Source organism: Entelurus aequoreus, linkage group LG26, assembly GCF_033978785.1.
Source record: "Entelurus aequoreus isolate RoL-2023_Sb linkage group LG26, RoL_Eaeq_v1.1, whole genome shotgun sequence".
NCBI classification, from domain to species: Eukaryota; Metazoa; Chordata; class Actinopteri; order Syngnathiformes; family Syngnathidae; genus Entelurus; species Entelurus aequoreus.
Genome location: NC_084756.1, coordinates 32,141,161 through 32,146,160, shown reverse-complemented (window position 1 = coordinate 32,146,160; position 5,000 = coordinate 32,141,161). Strand labels below are relative to the sequence as shown.

Here is a 5,000-nt window from a genome sequence, read left to right as displayed (position 1 = left end):
GAAGCCAGTCATTTTTACTCAATGTCTTCTCTCTTCTTTTTTTTTTTTGCAAGCTGCCCATCTACTTTAAAACATTTTTGTTTTGCTTTTAGAACGGATGTTTTTTATATTATTAAAAAAAAAGGTGTGATACAAGTAAAACATTCTTAAAAATAGTTTTTTTAATTATTAAAATTAATTCGTTTTTTTTTTTTTACTACAATACAATTTTTTATTTGACTTTGGTTTAATTGAAATAAAATTAAAAATAAGTTAAAAGTGTTATGTAAAATTGTATTGCCATTTTTACACTCCCTCACATTTCACTTGCTAAAATATAAGACATGCCACGACGTTCATCCCTCTTCTTTATTTTTATTTATGAACAAATGACTTTTTTTTTTTAAATTTCTCATTTCAATGGAAGTTATTGTTGCTGTCCCACTTTTGGTTCGATGCAATGCTGATCAGTGTTTTGTACAATGTAGCTGCTGCTTCCTTTCATTTGCCAGCAGCACCTTTGTGTGTCACAATGCTTCTTTTTATTTCCAAACCTGCATACGACGATGATGATAATAATAATAAAAAAAAATGTTTTAAAGCGCCCCTTGTCTCCGTGTTATCTGGCCAGCCTGTAATGAGATGATCACACCTTCAATGGCAGCTTCTTTATATTTAGCACTGTGGGCTCTCCTATTGGCTGCCCGTAACGAACCAACGAGCAGATGCGAGAAGTCCCGGTGCATCGTGGGCGTCTCGTGTGAAAACACACTAAACGGATTTTACCCCAATGTGTGTGCACAAAGAGACATAGAAATAGAAGTGAAAACCACAATCATGCATTCCTCGTGTACAAAACGCAAAACCAGTGAAGTTGGCACGTTGTGTGAATCGTAAATAAAAGCAGAATACAATGATTTGCAAATCCTTTTCAACTTATATTCAATTGAATAGACTGCAAAGACAACATATTTAATGTTGGAACGGAGAAACTTCTTTTTTTTTTTGCAAATAATCATTAACTTAGAATTTAATGGCAGCAACACATTGCAAAAAAGTTGGCACAGGGGCATTTTTACCACTGTGTTACATGGCCTTTCCTTTTAACAACACTCAGTAAAGGTTTGGGAACTGAGGAGACACATTTTTGAAGCTTTTCAGGTGGAATTCTTTCCCATTCTTGCTTGATGCACAGCTCAAGTTGTTCAACAGTCCAGGGTCACCGTTGTCGTATTATACACTTCTTAATGCGCCACACATTTTCAATGGGGGACAGGTCTGGACTACAGGCAGGCCAGTCTAGTACCCGCACTCTTTTACTATGACGTGCAAAATGTGGCTTGGCACTGTCTTGCTAAAATAAGCAGGGGCGTCAATGAAAAAGACGTTGCTTGGATGGCAACATATGTTGCTCCAAAACCTGTATGTACCTTTCAGCATTAATGGTGCCTTCACAGATGTGTAAGTTACCCATGCCTTGGGCACTAATACACCCCCATACCATCACAGATGCTGGCTTTTGAACTTTGTGCCTAGAACAATCCGGATGGTTCTTTTCCTCTTTGGTCCGGAGGACACGACGTCCACAGTTTCCAAAAACAATTTGAAATGTGGACTCGTCAGACCACAGAACACTTTTTCTCTTTCCATCAGTCCATCTTAGATGAGCTCGGGCCAAGGAAAGCCGGCGGCGTTTCTGGGTGTTGTTGATAAATGGCTTTCGCTTTGCACAGTAGAGTTTTAACTTGCACTTACAGATGTAACAACGAACTGTAGTTACTGACAGTGGTTTTCTGAAGTTTTCCTGAGCCCATGTGGTGATATCCTTTACACATTGATGTCGGTTTTGGATGCAGTACCGCCTGAGGGGTCGAGGGTCACGGGTATTGCCACTTACGTGCAGTGATTTCTCCAGATTCTCTGAACCTTTTGATGATATTACGGAGCGTAGATGGTAAAATCCCTAAATTCCTTGCAATAGCTCGTTGAGAAATGGTGTTCTTAAACTGTTTGACAATTTGTTCACAAAGTGGTGACCCTCGCCCCATTCTTGCTTGTGAATGACTGAGCTTTTCATGGAAGCTGCTCATGGCACCCACCTGTTCCCAATTAGCCCGTTCACCTGTGGGATGTTCCAAATAAGTGTTTGATGAGCATTCCTCAACGTTCCCAGTCTTTTTTGCCACTTGTGCCAGCTTTTTTGAAACATGTTGCAGGCATCAAATTCCAAATGAGCTAATATTTGCAAAAAATAACAAAGTTTACCAATTCGAACATTAAATATCTTGTCTTTGCAGTCTATTTGATTGAATATAAGTTGAGAAGGATTTGCAAATTATTGAATTCTATTTTTATTTACCATTTACACAACGTGTTCACTGGTTTTGTACATCAAAGCAGCTTTGGTGCAGCCTCCTTTTTGCAGCTTCTTTAAATATTGTAAGTATTTTTCGCTTTTAGGTACATCCATCCATCCATTTTCTACCGCTTGTCCCTTTTGGGGTCTCTGGAGCCTATCTCTGCTGCATTCGGGCGGAAGGCGGGGTATACCCTGGACAAGTCGCCATCTCATCGCAGGGCCAACTTTTCAACAAAATACATGAAATACAATTTTTTAAAAAGTCCTTAGTAAGCATATAGTATAGAGTGAAACTACAGCCAAAACTCCACAAACACATAACAATGTTCCACAAACACAACTAGAAAAAAACATTTTCTTCAAGATAATACTTTTGATAATGTTTTTGCACTTTTTGTTCTTCCTTTCTCACCGAGAGCATCTGTAATTCCCACTCAAAAACGGCAGGTGGTGCTCCTGAGTCAACTTAAGGCCAACGGAGCTACAGAAGAAGAAGAAGAAGAAGAAGAAGAAGAAGAGTGGTCCGTGCCATTAGATTTTAATTTGGAATAATAATTTGGAAGTGTTTTATGTAAAAATCCACTTTTCCCGATTTTTGGGTTGAAAATAAAAAACAAAAATAAATATTATTTCAGCCTATTTTGGGGTAAAAACATCACAGGTTACATTACTGTGACAATCAAGACATGAACGTAATCCACACTAATAAGCAGCGTATGTACGGAGTGTCCAAACACGGCTTTTGCGGCAAAGGTTACATAGAATTGCGACATCCAGTGGACACATTTAGAACAGCAGTTTCTTTCATTCTAAAATTTCAGCTAATTTAAAAAGAATGGACTGTGATAACAACTAACGTGGATTTCACAGTAAAACTAGTAGCTCAGTTGACCGAATTTTTATGTAAAAATAAAAGTGGTACTGTAAAAACAATGAACGTAATGTTATGGTGATAAAAACAAAAACAAACTAGCAGCTCAGTTGCCAGATGTTTTGTCACGTTCGAGTGTCGTTTTCTCAAGATGCGGAAACGCAGAAGAGTCTTTACTTCTTTCTTTAAAAAAGCGAGGCAAAAATACAAAAAACGGAGATGTGCCGCTGTGAAGCGCACGGGAGCCCAAGGCAAAAAACTGGATTATTTTTTAGCCTAGCATCCAAAGGCATGGACGTATGATGTAGCATTAAGCTAAGAAGAAACCAAAACAATACCAGCAAACAACGAACGTAACTGTTGCCAAACACGAACACAATACCCGCGCCGAGTGGTATATAAGGGGGCGTGATTAGTGTACACAGCAGGTGGGGACACAAATCCCTGAACAAAGGCAGGTGCGGAGAACGGCGCTCAATGAGTGGTCAAGACGACACACAGGAAGAGGAAACCAAAATAAGGGCACTGGACAAGAACTAAACACTAACAAAGGGAATCAATACTACAAAAGCAACACAGGACATGACCTGACATGTTTACTGTAAAAATATTTTCCCAATTGCAGTAACACTGTAAAAAGCTCAGTCACCAGCATTTTACAGTAAATATAAAAGTGGTACTGTTCTTCCCCATTTAAAGTAATGTACTGTAAAAACAATTAACGTGGTAAATAAAACTGGCAGCCGGAAAGTTACTGTAAAAATAAATGTGTTACCGTTTTCCACTCACAATAATTCGGTGTAAAATCCACCATACATTTTTCTGTAGGATTCTGGCGATTGAGCTGCCAATTTTTTACCGTAAAATCTGTGGTGGTTTTCAAATTGCATTACTGTAAATGAAAATAAAAACTGTACTTTTATTTTTACAGCGACTGAACTGCCTGATTTTCATTGTAAAATGTACAGTTTCTCTTACAGTGTAATCTCTACTAATGGAATTATAAAAAAATTAAACATTTATTTAATTAAAATTAAAAACTATATAATTTGGAGACATTTTCCCATATTGCAGGACGCAAAAGTGTCTCCAAACTTTTGACTGGCACTTTATAGTTATTCATTTCAATTTAAAAAAAAAACAATTTGAAACGTGGACTCGTCAGACCACAGAACACTTTTCCACTTCGCATCAGTCCATCTTAGATGAGCTCGGGCCCAGCGAAGCCGGTGGCGTTTCTGGGTGTTGTTGATAAATGGCTTTGGCTTTGCATAGTAGAGTTTTAACTTGCACTTACAGACGTAGCGGCAAACTGTAGTTACGGACAGTGGTTTTCTGAAGTGTTCCTGAGCCCATGTGGTGATATCCTTTACACACTTTTTGATGCAGTACCGCCTGATGGATCGAAGGTCCGTAATATCAGCCGGCGGCGTTTCTGGGTGTTGTTGATAAATGGCTTTCGCCAAAAGTGTCTCCAAACTTTTCACTGGCGCTTTATAGTTATTAATTTCAATTTAAAAAATATAATTTTATTTTTGATATATTCATTAATGGGTCACATACTTTGGTCAGTCGGTGTTCCTAGTTTTTAGCTTAATTTGACTGCTTCAATACCACTTTATTTTCACATTTTTGTATTAAATATATTCATAAATATCTATTTTTTTAATGTTTTAATAAAACAAATAACCATATAGAACAAGTCAAATGTTTGAGGATGTTATCTCATTCTTTTTGATGGAAAAAAGTCTCCAAACTTTTGAGTGCTAGTGTATAATTAAAAAAATAGTA

The 5,000-nt window shown here is 37.6% G+C and overlaps 1 protein-coding gene across 4 annotated transcripts in view; it reads left to right on the top strand.

The window, feature by feature from the left end:
* Nucleotides 1-77, top strand: part of LOC133643531 (thymocyte selection-associated high mobility group box protein TOX-like) — a 397,001-nt gene extending 396,924 nt beyond the window's left edge. For all 4 annotated transcript variants that reach the window (XM_062038162.1, XM_062038161.1, XM_062038163.1 and 1 more), the window contains one exon: nt 1-77. This exon is cut by the window's left edge and continues 1,100 nt beyond it. The gene's annotated coding sequence lies outside the window, so the exon portion shown is untranslated.
* Nucleotides 78-5,000: the final 4,923 nt, after the last annotated feature.